This window comes from Vicia villosa, linkage group LG2, assembly GCF_029867415.1.
Source record: "Vicia villosa cultivar HV-30 ecotype Madison, WI linkage group LG2, Vvil1.0, whole genome shotgun sequence".
In the NCBI taxonomy this organism is placed as follows: domain Eukaryota; kingdom Viridiplantae; phylum Streptophyta; class Magnoliopsida; order Fabales; family Fabaceae; genus Vicia; species Vicia villosa.
The window spans coordinates 163,400,272-163,416,900 of NC_081181.1; positions in this window are offsets into that span (position 1 = coordinate 163,400,272).

Below are 16,629 nucleotides of genomic sequence, written 5' to 3' on the forward strand. Positions count from 1 at the left end.
TTGACTCTCTGAGGGGACAAAAGGCTTCCTATTTAAAGTCCAAGAGTGGAGCTGACTCAACAAGGGAATAATTGGGAGACAATATGGTAATTTGTATCTTGTACAAAGCCCTAGATTGAGGCTATCTCTGTGAGGAATTTTGAAAGACTATATTTTTGTATGACAGTCTGTTTTGGTGTCTTGTACAAAGCCCAAGATTGAGGCTATCTTCTGTTGGGAATAAATTCAGGGGGTTTGAATCCTTTGACTGTTGGAGGATAATTTTTCTTGCCTTGTACAAAGCCCAAGGTTGAGGCTAACTCTGCTTGGAGAAACAGGTTTTCTGGAGATTTATGGATGACTCTATTTTCTGCCTTGTACAAAGCCCAAGGTTGAGGCTAACTTAGCTGAGGAAGAATCCAGGGGTTGATACAACTGGGGAAACAGACTCATAAATTTGAATCCTTTTGACTCTTTGGGGAAAGATGGGTGACATAAACTGTCCATGTTTCTCATTCCAAAGAGGTTGAATGAACTAGGGATGACTAGGATTTTGAGAGTTTGAGACTTTCCATGTCTTTTAATCTGCAGGGGAAAGGATCTCTATACAGAGATTGAGTGGATACTTGAATGATTATGATTGTGTATTTGAAGGATTTAGATTCTCACATGATTAAAGGCGACTAAATACATGTCCTATGATTTTAAGAAGCCTGAGGGTCCTTGTATACAAGCTCAAAAGGAATCTGAAGGGAAATTCTTATAAGAAGCCTAAGGGTCCTTGCATTGTAAGCTCAAGAGGAGACTGATCGAGAGTCATCGAGGGTCCTTGTTATAGCACAATAGAAAGCTATGTTGGACTGGATAATTTGGCTATAAGAAAAAGGGGTAAGAGGTTTCACTGGGAATTAATCCTCTTCAGGTGGATGTGCCCTATTGTTGATCTAAGGGTTTCAAGATCTTTCACCGGGAATAATTCATTTTGTGGTAAGAATCTACGTTATTCTAATTAGAAGAGGCTTCACTAGGAAGTAATTCTCAATCCTAGGTCATAATCCTATAATATATATACAGTTTATATGTCTTAAGGTTTTTCTCTGACGGAGGTCTAAACAGTATATATTCACAGCTTATATTTGACAAAAATATTAAAAGTAGTAAATGAAAGCTATAAAAATTCACAGTATGAAGAGGAGACCCAAGATTATTGTATGTACTGAGCCTTATTGAACAATTAAATGTTTTATTGAAAACAATGAAGTGTTATATTGAAAAGAAAAGAAAAGGTGTTGGGTCTTATAACTCAAGGAGAAAGCCCAAAAGATTATTCTGTGTGAACAAAAGGTGTTGGGTCTTATACTGTTATAGAGGCCCAAGAATCTAAGATGAGAAAGAAAGGTTGTGACTTATACTCAAGGAGAAGCCCATTGATTTGATTTGAAAACAGATGAGAAGTTGTTTTTGAAAATAGTTGAAAGATTGAATTGAAAATATTTTGAAGATTGAAATTGAAAAAACTGTTAAAGTTTGATTGAAAATAGTTTAAGAGTTTGAAAATAGAAGAATTGAAGTTTGGGGCTTATACCCCAGAAGAGGGGCCCAAAGATCTAAGAGCAGTTTCATCGAGAATAATGCTCCTCTTAGTACCAGAGGTTTGTTAAAAACAAATGAAAATAGAAGAAGAGAAGGCTTGGGACTTATACCTCAGAAGAGGGGCCCAAAGGTCTAACAGCAGTTTCACCGGGAATAATGCCCTCTTAGTACCAGAGATATAAAACGGATGGGAAGATTTGTACAAAAAACAAGGTTTTAAAACAGACAAGTATGTACAAACACAAAAGGGGTTGGGTCTTGCACTCTCTAAAAATCAAGAGGCCCAAATGAATTGACTGTTTATGAAAGATGATTTTAAATAGGAAGAAAGAAGAAGAAGGTTGGGACTTACACTCTATTAGAGGCCTATGAATTTTGACTGAAAAGATTGATCTTTGATTGAAGGATGTAGGGTTTTATTTCCTGAAAATCCTAATCGTCTATTTAATCGAGAGTTTGACAAACACTGTTTTGAATGACAAAAACAAGTTAATTAAGGCAAGGATAATTTTTACACTTAATTAAGACCTAAGAGATTAGGGTTTATTCACAAAAAATATTTACAAAAGATTACGTTTTTGAAAATCAAATGAAAACTATATTTTTTAAAGTATTTAAAATACTAAAAATATACCATTTTAAACCTAATAAAAATATATCAAATAAATAATATTTTTGTGATTTTTTTGGATATTAATAAAATATGTGTGAAAAATCAATTGAAAATGATTAAGTTTGATTGGTGAATTGATTAAGTGAAGTTAGTAAAAAAATGAAGAAAAATAGTGGCAAAAATAAAGACTTGGCCTTTCCAAGGTTTGAACCTACACCCTTGAGGTTACAAAGGCAAAAGAGTAACCAACTAAGCCACGTGCATGGCTTGATATGGTATCCATTCCATTTTATTATATTTTTCACCCTTTTCCATAAAATTTAAAACACGCGCCATGGCCGTCTTCAACTTTGAGCTCGTGAAATTTGAATTTCTGAACTCTCAATTCTCAACCAAACTTGATGATTCAAACATGAAAATTGTTCTAAATTTCCTCACAATTCCAGAAATGTAACTAACATGAATTTATATTAACTACAACTATTTAATTTTCTAGAAAACATGAAGAACCCTAGAAACTTAAAAATAAAATTAAATGATGCACATGATGAATAAATGAATGATGAATGAGGGATTTTGATCTTCTCATGATGCTGAACAAGATAGAATCGAGCTTTTTTGAAATAAGTACAGAAATAAGAGGGTTAGAGTTTGAGAACCTACCTCTGAAAATGAATGTCGGAGGCTATGGTAACAGACTCCCAACAATGATTTCATGATTACAATAACGTCCTGGTACCTCAATGATGCTAAAGGGATGCTTACTTCATCTTGAATCACTCTGAATTTCTCTACTCGATTTCTCTTGCAAGAGATCCAAGTGAGAATGGAGGATGATGATCCAGCTGTTACAGATGTGTTACAGGCATCTAGATAGCTTCCTTATACCTCAAGAAAGATGTATCAACAGAACCTCAACTAGAAAGACAATCTGACTCTGATCAATCCAATAACTCCCTCAAAGTACCTAGATCATCTGCAACTATTAGGAAACTAATAGATGACATAGAAAATTATGATGACTCTGAACCAAAACACCCACCAGAAAATCAACCTGAAACCACCATATAATCCTCTAAATCTCAACCTTCTGCATCCACCAAATCTAAAGGCAAACAGCCTATCCATACCTCTGAACCCATTCTCAATCCTAAACCTCTGAACACCATCTTTCCACCTCTTCAAAATGAAAACATTTTCTCCTCTGCTCAACCTCCATCTTTTGAAACTCAACCTCAACCCATCTCTCCGTTATCTGACCCCTAACCAGATGTTAACACTCCTGTTTTCTGCAACTTTTCTAAACCATCATCATTCTCATCTGACTCATTATTTCGCAAACCTCGCCTCGCTGTACCTTCCCCTCAAAAACCTCAATCTGAACCAGTTGTTGTAGTCTTAGACTCTGACAACAAGCAGAATCCTCTCTTCATCCATCCTCTTCAAACAATTCTCTTTTGTTTGAAAGACCTTCTACTCCTTATTTCATTTCTCACCCTCAAGAAAAATTTTCCTTCATCAGACCTAACCCAACCCCACCCTCTGTTGATATGTGTTTTCAATTATTAAAACATAAGGTACGAACTGGGTTAGATTATCTGAAGACTGTCTATGACTCCAAGCTGGATCATGTGGCTGCTGGAAAGCTCTGGAAGGCTTTCTCTGAGGATGTGCAAGCAGATTTTCTGGCTCTCCAGAATGAATGTCTTGCTGCTGCTCTTGGTCCTGCTGGACTGGCTTTGGAGTATGGTGATGGCAAGTACTTTCATCCCATCTTGGACTAGAAGCCTATGGAGGAAGCTCCGTTTGTTGATGAGATGGAATTAGATTATGATGATATAGAAGTTGACAATCCTCTGCATCTGGTAGTCTGGACTCCAAAGAAGCCTCTGGATGTGCTCAGGATTATGTAGTTCTAACTGGAGACTTTGAGACGTTGTTCGAATGGTTCAAGGAGAATCCTCTTGAGGAGAATCCTATTGCCGATGGCCAAATGGATCGAGCCTCTGCTGTCCCTACTGCTCTTGAGGAAAATCCTGTTGCTCCTACTGCTATCCCTTCAACCTCTATTGTATTGGAAACTCTGAAGGAGCTTCATCAAAATCAAGCAACTGTGTTCAGCCGTCTGGAAAAGCAGGATGAAAAAAATGCTGAGTTCAAGACCTGGATGCAAAGATCTGGAGAAGCTTCCAAGAAGCGGACAGAAGATACTGCTGAGATCAAGAATCTGCTAGCAGCCTTAGCCTCTAAGCTTACCCAGTCTTAGTCTGAGTTTTGAGTCTTTGTTTAGGGTCTTCTTTGTTTCTTGCATCTGTTTTTCTTTATCCATTGCATCTTCTTGTAAACATTATGGCTCATCAATTAAATTTTCTTCCTTCATCTTGTATGTCTTTCATTTGAATCCTTTATTTATATGCTTTTTGATGTTATGACAAAAAAAGGGGAGAAACGTATGACTTTAATTGATTTATTATATCAGTTGTTGGGCTTAAGTCTCAACATTCCTAACAAATATTGCAAAGTTTTTGTCTCTGATAATTTTGCAGGAATGTGATAATCTGAAAAAGCTCAAAAATGGGAGAAACGTATCTTAAGAAAATCTTCCAAAGATTTGAAGCAAACAAAGTCTAATCCTCTAATACAAGATCTGAAACAAGCTACTTTGATGCTCTGATAAGTTAAGTGCTCTAAAGAAAAATTCAAAGCTCTGAAGTTGTCCAATAGAAGCTCTGAAAGGAAGCTCTGAATCATCTGAAGATAAAGTTCAACGTGAAAGTCTCTTCTGAAATAGAAAATACTCAGGGAAGTCTTTTATTTATAAATTCTTCTTGTATTAATTTCAGGGGGAGATTGTTAATCTCAGGGGGAGACATATTCACACACTCTGATTAATATGCTTTTATGCTATATTTGTGTATTGTCATTTTCATCTGATATTCTGGATACAAATTCATATCAATTCTGTATGTTTTGACATCATCAATAAGGGGGAGATTGTTAGAACATGAAATGTTCTGATCAATATTTCTAGTTTTGATGATAACATTATATATGAATTTTGTATAAGACAATGTGGTACTCTAATTATTCATATTTTCCATTTTAGGAAAAGCCTAAAAGAGTATACACTAAATCAGTATTCAGAAGCTCTGACCCAAAAATCAAAACATGGTCTAGAAGACATCATAAGATGGTCTTGAGAAAACCAGAACATGATCTGGAAGGCATCAAAAGATGGTATCACGCTGCAAAGAACTTCCAAAGTCTGATGACTGAAGTTACAATCTGCACTAACGCTGAAGACTCTGATATTCAAACGTAATTCTAATAGTCTGAGTCCAAAAGCAAGTACAAGATGAAAAAGCAACAACGTCAAATCTGACTGGCAAAAGGAACGTTAGAAGCTACAAAAGGCAAAGTCAGTTAGAGCAGTTGAAACAAGGCTCGAGGTAGTTGAAAAAAGAGTGTAACATTAAATGCAGCAGTGTACTATTCACGTAAAGCATTAAATGCTACTCCACAGTCACTTTTATCATTGCCTATATAAGTGAAGCTCTGGATGCTGAAGAACTAGAGAACATACGCTAAGAAACCTTACGCTGCCAAGTTGATTCTCAATGTTATCACACAAACAACAAAGAAACTTCATCTTCAACCTCACAAATATTGTAATATCTTAGTGAGTGTTAGAACTTAATCTTGAGAGAAAATTACTTGGTGATTATAGCTTATTAAGAAGCACATTAAACTCTTGTAATATTGTTTACTTTTTGTAAAAGGAATTCCTAGAGTGATCAAGTTGTGATCAGAATACTCTAGAAGACTTAGAAGTTGTTGTCATACCCCAAAATTTGCCTTCCATAGTTCAGTCACAATTATTCAAAAGCTCAGGAGATTCATCAAGTCATTCTCTTGAGCAAAGGTCTCCTAAAAACTAGGGTTTGAGGTTCTCTTAAGGAAATAACCAAAACAAGATCCATAACCAAACTCTCCATGGTCTATTATGATCCAAGAGACTCCTATGGCAAAAGTCAAGGCCCAACTCCAAAGGTTACCTGTTCAAACAATCCCAAGATCCATAGTCAACTGATCCAAACCTAAAGGTCAACTACAGTCAAAGCATGGTTCAAACCTATGATCATTGGTCAAACATCAAGTATAGAGGTGCATATCCATCATTTGATCAAAGCTTGATCATGATTCCATTAATAGAAACTCAGAGATGAACAAATACAAAGAAGGTTCAAATTAGGGTTTCTTTAGGAGAAAGTCAACTCAACTTTGACTAACCATAACTTCCACATGGAACATCAAAAATTCCCCACTCAAAGCCTATTTTGAAGGAAATTGAATTCTCTACAACTTTGTCTCTCACAAGCCAGGGCTAGAAATACTTCATTTGAGAGGTATGATGCAAAAGATTACAGGTCCTTTTCAAGCATCCTTCAAAAGCAGTTTTTTGGCAAAGAGGATATGATCAAGATAAAAGCTCCAAATGGAAAATATGTTCCAAAGTGGCATATAGAGGACATCTTGAGGTTTCCAAAAAGTCCTAGAACTCCCTCATAGCTTAAAAATTGAGTGAGATATGCTTGATCAAAGTTGGGTAATTTTTGGAGGCAAAATGTGAAATACAAGGGGTTTAAATTGGATTTCTCATAAATGGGCCTATGTTTTATGATCTAAACTTGATCCACAAGATATTTAGGCTACCCAAAATCATATGCCACGAAATTAAAATATATTATTTGATTTTTTAGGATTTTTATTTCATTTTAAATAATTTAATTAAGTGGAAAATCAAATATTTTGGTGGAAAATATATTTTTGATTGTTTCCAATCAATATTAATGGCAAAATATATTACAATTTTCGTGACAATTGGATTTGGAAAGCATAAATCAACTTTGGCCAAGTTTAGTAACTTAAAGATCAAGAGATCAATCAAATTTGGAAGATTGGCAAAAGTGATTTTAGTGATCAATGGGCCTCCAATTCGTGACCTAATAGAAGGCTATAAGTAAGTGAATTTGTGCACATGAATAGGGGTTACAAAATCTGGGCAGAGCAAGTGCATTCAAGAACACAAAGTTCCTCACAAAACTCAAATTCGGTTTCAAGGATCTAGGGCTTTTCCAAAGGGTTTGAAGATTGCAAATGCTTCCTTGGAGAATTCTGAATGTGTTGGAATCATTACGCGTCATCAACAACCCCAGAATATTCTCCAATTAGCCAAGGTAGGTCGTTTTACGTTTTTGATCGATTAGCATCATTGTTGCATTTACATGTTGAATTGCTTGTGTATTATGTTTGATTTATATGTTGTGATCGTTTCTGGATGTTTGGATTGAGGTTTGCGTAACCTAAGTGTGTTTCGCCATTGATAGCCGAGTCAAGCTTTTTAGGGTTGTAATTGGGGCTTTCTGGTAGAGGCGAAATTAGGTTAAATTATAGGCATGGTTAGGTTCGTATGACTGAAACGAAGGGATTGGGAGTGGTGCGAAAAATTTCTTTATGCATACGGTCCATTCATTATTTTCCAGGTACACCAGCTACGAAAGAATTCGTAGCAAATCCATAGGTAATTTTGCAGTCTTTTTGCAGGCTCTTTGGGGACGATGATGATGTGTCGTCTCGTTACTGGACCATTCAAATTGCGCGCGCGTTTCCATGTTATGCTTTTTGCTTTTTATTATATTGTGGTGAAAGCGTTTCTTAAACGCGTGCTGGCTTTAGTTGGGTTGGTTAGTGGAGATAGTAATGAGGGGGAGGTCATGGGTTCGAGTCTCCCCCAAACATATATTTTTCTGAAATTTCCTTGTGTGATCACATGCGCCTCGTATCATAAGCCTCACCATAGTCCCTCAGATCTGAGCCATAGAACTCCACTATGATATAAATCCAACGCCCCTGATCAAATCCCTATAATATGAACCCTAATAACAACCTTACTGAATCAAAACCCTAAATAATTAAATAAATTTTAATTAACATATTTATTTTAATTAATTCTTTTAATATATTTATTTATATAATAATAATTATTTTCTATAAATAAACTAATATATAATATTTGTATTAAATCATAATTTGTTGTTCGTGCCGATTAAATCGATTAATCGCTATGGTCAACAATAATTTTAATTAAAATGCCATTTAATAAAAATGAAATTAATCTCTATTTGGTTAAACGGTTGCAACTACTTTATTAGTTGTGATGATTAACCGTTCTTTTTCTCTCGCTTCAATTTGTTATTCTTTTTAATCGAATCAATCGATTACGAGGGGTAACAATACAAATAAATTCATAAAAATTATTAAAAAAATACTATTATTCGTTATTAGTGATAATCAAATCAATTGATTAAAATTGGTAACGATCAAATTATTAATCTTTTAACTATGGTAATTGAATCAATCGATTGTTGCAGTTAATAGTACAAATTAAAATCAGGGTTGTACGCCCAATCTTAAAACACTTTTCAAAACCACGAGTATCAAAATACGAATTACCACAACTACGATAGGCTACTCAAAAGCCTCCAAAACCATATCAAATCAAATTACAACTCTAAGGGCGTACAACCCTTCCCCGAACTACGTTGACTCTGATTCTCCCTAAGGAGATACGTAGGCACTTTACAACAAGGCGAGCCCCCCTCCTCCAAATCTTAATCATGTCAATAATTAAGCCTTTAACCCTATTAACTATTTGTTACCTTTCTTTATGTTTTTTTCCATATCCCTTATCTTTGCAATGTTAACCTTTAGGAAAGGGTTTTGGGTGCCTAACACCTTCCCTTAATCCGAATATAGTATCTTACCCTAAATCTCTTAACCATTAAAAGTTTCCTATTAGCCTTGGAAGAATAGGTGGCGACTCTCTAAGTTATAATTTTTAGGCAGGTAGCTACAGCTGGCGACTCTACTGGGGACAACTTAATAGTGAATACTATGCTCCTATAGGTTTTGGCAGGGTTTAGGTTTGGCGCATTTTAGGGTTTGGCAAACTTTCCATTTTTAGGGTTTGGGGGAGGTTCATCTTTATAATAAATATTTTAATTATTTGTTTTGTTTTTTTTGTCATTGGTTTTTTTATTGAATGTTTTATTTAAAATGTTTGATTATATATGCATTGCTGGTTTTTTTTATGTTGTGTTAAACCCTAAGTGGGGGAGTTAACTTTGAGATCAGGGGGAATCAAATCGCCTACGAGTCTCATTGATAACTCCACTCGAAGTGTGTTGAGTATTCGGAAATGTCCAAAACGAGGCTTGACTTTGTTGAGGGCAGGACTGGATACTTGGCTGATCTCTCCGAGAACCTACCCCAAAAATTCAAACCTCATGGATAAAATGAGTTGTTCTAAAATTCGAAGAGACAAAAAGTCTCGGAGGCTACGAACGACCCCATGAGACCTTCTAGAACCCCCCTATAAAAAGGTTGGCTCCCAAGAGCCGCTACGTCGAACCTATGAACTTAGAACTCTTGAAATGTTATGATCTGGTTTGCATTTTTTTATCTTATATGCTTGTGTTTGTTTCTTTGTTTTGTTTGCCATTATTATTTTTTTTTTGTGTTTGCATGCATCATCTCTCATTTGCATCTTCATCATGTCTTATCCACAAAAAATGGTAAATAAAGAAATATAATATAAATATAAAAATATATTCTATTTGGTGAATGTGTAGGAAGGATGAGTACAAAGAAGCCCATCATCCACTTTGCTGTTTCCACCCCAGATATCAAGAAGCTGAAAATAATAAAAGAAAAACTACCATCAAGTGCTTTGGATAGGTTTGTGGCCCGTTATGGAGATATTCTAGATTTGCTGAAGGTAAAAGTCCAAGAGGAAGCTATCACTGCATTGATCTAATTCTATGATCCTCCGCTTAGGTGCTTTACTTTTCAAGACTTTCAGTTGGCTCCAACTTTGGAAGAGATGGATGCTATGCTAGGGTTTTCGAGGATAAAAAGGGAATTCTATATTGGTGTGGGCAAAGAAGTTGATTTCTCGGATTTGGCAAAAGCTTTAGGATTGTCTGCTACGGAGTTGAAATCTAATTATAAAATTGATAGAGATGTGCATGGGATCAAAAGATCTTACTTGGAAAATCAAGCCTTAATGTATGCTCAAAAGAAACAATGGGACATTTGTGGACATTTATTAGCTCTTCTGATTTTTGGAGTTGTCTTATTGCCAAAAAATATTGATTATATTGATCCTGCCGCCATTCATGCTTTCACCTCTTTTAGGATTTTTGGAAAAGATCCAACTCCGACTATCCTCGCTAATATTTATTATGCTATCCATATGAGGTATGAAAATAAGAGAGGAATGCTATTTTGTTGTGTCCATTTGCTATATTCTTGGTTGACTTCTCATCTCTACAAAGCTAGTTATTTTATCAAAGAATTGACTAGAAATGATTGGGCTCAAAAACTAAGGGCTCTTAAAGCGGATTCTATTCTATGGTATGCAAGGAAATTAAATTCTGATAGGATTATTTACAAATGCGGAGAATTCGACAATGTGCCATTAATGGGGACTCTTGGTTGTATTAATTATAACCCCGTTTTAGCATTGCGTCAATTGGGCCATTCTATGGATAGTGAACCTTCCGAACAACAAATAGAAGAATTAATCTTGCATGACAATGGGAAAGGTGAACCAAGAACATTGAAGAAAGTAATTCAAGCTTGGAGTCATGTTCAAAGAAAATACTTTGGGCCAAAGAATGTAATTGCTAAAGCACCTTACACCGCATGGGTTCAAGAGAGAGTTGGAAAGATCTTGCTTCTTTTTGTTGTGGATCCCGCATACAAGCCTGATTCTCCTAATCTTGTTCCTCTATCCATCGAAGAGATAGAAGGGATCAAGGCTGCCCTAGAGGCGTCCCGAAAGGAAAAAGAGAAATTAGAACTTGATTTGCGTCAACTTACCAACGAAAGGAGCCAATTACGCTTTTACCTTAAAGAAAAGAACCAAGAACTTCAAGCAATGAAGGAGGAAAATGATAGACAAAGGAGTAAAAGAAAATGTGCAACCGAAGGGTATTTAAGTGCTAATTTTAATTTAGAGGCTTATGATGAGAAGTTGGAGCAAGCGGATGTAGAAATTGCAAGGTGGAGAAGGCGTTATGAGAAAGCTTCCCATGACAAAGCAGAATCCGAGAAAAATCTAGAAGCTGTAGTCTTTGAATTAATTGATAGGAATAAAGATCAAGAGGAGGAAATAAGGAACCTCAAATATGATCTTCAAGAAGCTCGCAATTCTGGACAACAAGAGCGCGCAAGGAGATTAACCACGGAAGAAGCACTTTTACAGCGCACTGGTGAGTATAATAGAGCATATCAAGCCATGGTATCACTTAGGGAAGTGTTCGCAAGAGAAAAAGAGGTACACGAGGCAGCCATGAATGAAAGAGACCATTGGAAAAGACTCTACACAATTGTTTCTACGGCGAATGAGCATGTGAGCATGGTTCCTAAGATGCTTGAAGACTATGAGAAATGTCGTGATGATTATGATAAGCTAGTCTTCTTGTGTAATGATTTGATTCAAGATATTCCAAAGAGTTTGGCTAAAGCGGAATCATCTCCTATCATCCTTCCCGAAGTAGTCAAAGAGTTTATGGAGCTTTATAGGGATATGGTGGACAAGTTCCAAGAAGACATCCAAAGGCGTTCTTAGCTTTATTTTATTTCCTTGTTGCTTTTATTTCAAGTACTCTTAATTTGCTTTTATTTCAAGTACTTTTAATTTCAGTTTCCCTTCTTATTTGTAAACCAACAATAAAGTGGTATTTATTTCAATTAGTAAAGTGTGTTTATTTTCGCGTTTACTTATTGTTCCTATAATATTCACCAAATAATTATATATAAAAAAAAGAGAAAAAAAGAATAAAAAGAGAATATATATATATATATATATATATATATATATATATATTTACTACTATAATGTGGATAAGACATGAACATGGCATAAGCATAACATTCATATCATGCATATCATATTTAATTTCAAGGCATTAAGAAAAGGACTATCTTTATCTCCAGTCACACCATTGGAGAAGACAATCAAGCAACCATACCTCCGTACCAAACCCGTGCTCAGAAGAAGAAAGCAATGGAACAACTAGAGCAGAATCAAGCCGCCCTTCGCGAAGAAGTGACCCAGTTGAAAGGTATTGTGGATGAGATTAAGGGAGGAATGGCTCAAATGTTGAGTTTCATGAAGGACATTAAAGATGAACAGGAAAGGGCTAGGGAAGCTCGGAGTCAGTATGAGGAAATGCCAAACGATGGCAACCCGCTGTTAGGATTTGTTCGAGGCTTTGACCCTCATAAGTCAAATGCCCACTCATCAAAGAGAGTTACCAAAACCCGTGAGGAGGGAGAAGCTTCCCATGAAGGATTCATTCCTACCACTCAGAAGGAGGGGGCGCCTCGCACTGTTCGCATCCCTGCTAACAATCCACCTAAAGACGAGGATTATGTGGATTTACAATATGGGGAGGCGGATGAAACAAATCAGGAACCCCAACATAAGCAAACCCAAGCTGATTCTGAGGAAAGTGCTAGAAATAATGGACAAATCAAGGCGCTAGAAGAAAGGCTGAAAGTAGTAGAAAGATATGATGTCTTTGATGTGGATACCTACGAAATGAGCTTGGTGCCGGATTTGACTATTCCTCATAAATTCAAGATACCCAACTTTGAGAAATACAAGGGACTTACATGCCCTAGAAGCCATCTACGCATGTACGTCAGGAAGATGGCTGCTTATGCCAATGACCAAAAGCTAATGATGCATTTCTTCCAAGACAGCCTGAGTGGGGCATCTGTTGAATGGTACATGCAATTGGAAAAGACACATATCTGAAGCTGGAACGACCTTGCTAATACGTTCCTAAAGCAATACAAGTACAATCTGGACATGGCACCCAATCGGATGCAATTACAAAATTTTTCTCAGAAGAAGGAAGAATCATTCAAGGAATATGCCCAAAGATGGCGAGAAATGGCGTCCCGAGTCCAACCTCCATTATTGGAAAAGGAGCTAGTTGACATGTTTATGAGAACTCTGCATGGACCATACTACGATAAGATGATTGGAAGCGTATCCTCGGGATTCTGAGATCTAGTGGTTATCAGAGAAAGAATTGAGGACGGAATCAAAAATGGGAAGATACAAGGAACATCATCTAACTCTTATCACTCAAAGAGGCCCACCTCAACCTTCGCTAAGAAGAAGGAAGGAGAGACCAATACAGTAGTGCACCAAGAGTTTAGACCTCCTATGACATACCCACCCCAATAAAGCAGATTCCAAGGCCCTCCGAGGAAATTCGACCCTTTGCCCACTTCTAGAAATGAAATACTAAAATACTTGTTAAGCGAGTCATTGGTAGAACTCAGGCCTATGCCACCTCCGCCTCTAGGAAAGGCTTCACCCAGGTTCAACCCTAATGAAAGGTGTGAATTTCACGCCAATTCTCCCAGACACACATTAGAAAAATGCTGGGCTTTCTGGCACAAGGTTCAAGACTTGATAGAGTCAGGAGCAATTGCTTTTAACAAACCCAACATGAAGACAAACCCCATGCCCCATCATGATGGCACAGTCAATGCAATAGAGGTAGTCACTGAGCAAGAGTTTGTTCAACAACGGAGTTCCCCCATAGATGCCCTTAAGAGGTATCTACTTGCAAAGGGGTTCATCCTAGAACATAACGAAGCCTTTAAGAAAACCCTGCAAAAACTTGTGGATCAAGGGGTAATTCAATTTAAGGAACATCCCGAAGAGGAGTATGTGGCCATGCTAGAAAGGAATGAACCATTGATAATACCTAGGAAAGGGACAAGGAAGACATTAATCATCCCCTGCGCCAAAGCACCATTGCTGATACCCACGCAAGTATACACTAGGATTATCCCAGTCAGAGATCCATATCCTGTGGACAAAATGAAAGCGGTCCCTTGGGAATATGAGTCTAATACTAATACCGATGTGACAAACATCGTTGGGCCTGGGGGCATGACTCGTAGTGGCCGCATATTCAATACTGCAAAACCAAATGAGAACCTAGCACAAGCAAGTGATCAAGCTACTGTGGTCCAGACTGAAAAAGGCACATCCAAGGACAAAGAGACCACTAACAAAGATGCTAAAGAGTTTCTGGCATTAATCAAGAGAAGTGATTATAGAGTAGTGGACCAGTTGCACCAAACTCCATCCAAGATATCACTCCTCTCGCTGTTAATACATTCGGAAAAACACCGAGACACCTTAATGAAGATCTTGAGCGCTGCCCACGTAACTAAGGACATCACTGTAAATCAATTTGATGGAATGGTGGCTAATCTTACTGCTGGAGCATGCTTAAGTTTTAGTGAACATGAGCTACCCTCACAAGGGAAAGAGCATAACAAAACCCTGCATATCTCCATACAATGTGGGAAAGCTCATCTGTCTAGAGTTCTGATCGACACAGGGTCATCATTAAACGTGATGCCAAAGGCCCCTCTCGACAAAATAGCCTTGGAGGGTCTGGTAGTTAGACCAAGTCGTCTAATGGTCAAAGCCTTCGATGGGTCACAAAGTCTGGTGTTTAGAGAAGTGGACCTCCCTATAGTAGTTGGTCCCCATACTTTCTGCATCAATTTCCAAGTGATGGAGATTGAACCTACCTATACATGCTTGTTGGGACGTCCCTGGATTCATGCTGCTGGAGCGGTTACCTCTACTCTGCATCAGAAAGTAAAATTTGTGGATGGAAACTCTATAGTGACCGTCAATGGAGAGGAGGACATATTTGTCAGCAATCTAGACTCGTACCGATACATCGAGGCTGGGGAAAAGGCATTAGAGACTTTGTTCCAAGCACTAGAGATCGCAACTGCTGTCACGCTACCAATTGAGAAAATACGAAGGGCGGTAACATCCTGGAGAGACCTGCAAGACACGAAGATGGAAGGCTGGGGCGAAGTCCCAGAAGTGCAAGAGAAAAGAGATCGTCTGGGACTAGGATACCAACCAACAAAGAAGGCTGCAAAGGAAGAGCAACGATTCCCTCCAATCGCGCAAACTTTTGTCACAGGTGGATATGAGCATGTATCCATGATATCTAGCATGGAGGGTACATCCAACTTCATCCGAATGATCAGACCAGGAGAACAACTCCAAAATTGAACAAGCCTTGAGATACCAGAGATAGTTTATGTTTCAAAGTAATTTGTTTTGTCGTGTGTTTTATTTCCCTTTCAATTAATAATAATAATAAAAACAATGTCGCTCATGCCTCGCCCGAAGCATAGAGTTGGTTTGTAAGGGCCCCTTTTACTTTCAAAGTTGAGTTTATTAATAAAATTGTCGTTTGCATTTGGTATTGAAAACATTGTCTTGTTCTTGCATTCACTTTCTCGAAATGACAAATAACATTCTTGCATAAAACAAAAAGCACAATCATAATTGCATACTAAAAACAGAACATAAACATGTGCAGATCACCTTCTAACATCACCGATAATAATACTGCTGAAACTCAATATGAATTCGAGGCTCTCGCTAATCAGTCTGAGGAAGGGGTTGAGGAAGACGATGAACTTCCGGAAGAATTGTCAAGGCTAATGGACAGAGAATCCAAAAGCATGCTCCCTCCTCAAGAAGCCATCGAAATCATAAATTTGGGCACCGACAAAGAACCCAAGGAAATCAAGATTGGGGCAACACTGAACGAGGACATAAGAGCAACGTTGGTCAAACTCCTCCATGACTATGTGGAAATATTCGCTTGGTCATACCGTGACATGCCTGGGTTGGATACAGATATCGTCGTGCATAGGCTACCGCTCAAAGAGGGTTGTACACCTGTCAGACAAAAACGCAGGAGAGTTCGACCTGACATGGATAATAAAATCCGAGAAGAGGTGCTCAAGCAGTTCGACGCAGGTTTCCTCGCCGTAGTTGAATATCCACCATGGATCGCCAATATAGTGCCAGTTCCTAAGAAGGATGGGAAGGTGCGCATGTGTGTCGATTACAGAGATCTGAATAAGGCAAGTCCAAAGGACGACTTTCCACTGCCACACATAGACATACTAGTGGACAATACCGCACAAGCTTCAGTATTTTCATTCATGGACGGATTCTCTGGGTATAATCAAATTAAAATGGCTCCCGAAGACATGGAGAAAACCACCTTCATGACATCCTGGGGTACTTTCTGTTACAAGGTGATGCCTTTTGGATTGCGAAACGCTGGGGCAACGTATCAACGAGCTATGGTCACACTGTTCCACGATATGATACACAAGGAAGTCGAAGTATATGTAGATGACATGATCGCTAAGTCCTGTACTGAAGAGGAACACCTCACGCACTTGTAAAAGTTGTTCGAACGCTTAAAGAAGTTCAAGCTAAGGTTGAACCCGAACAA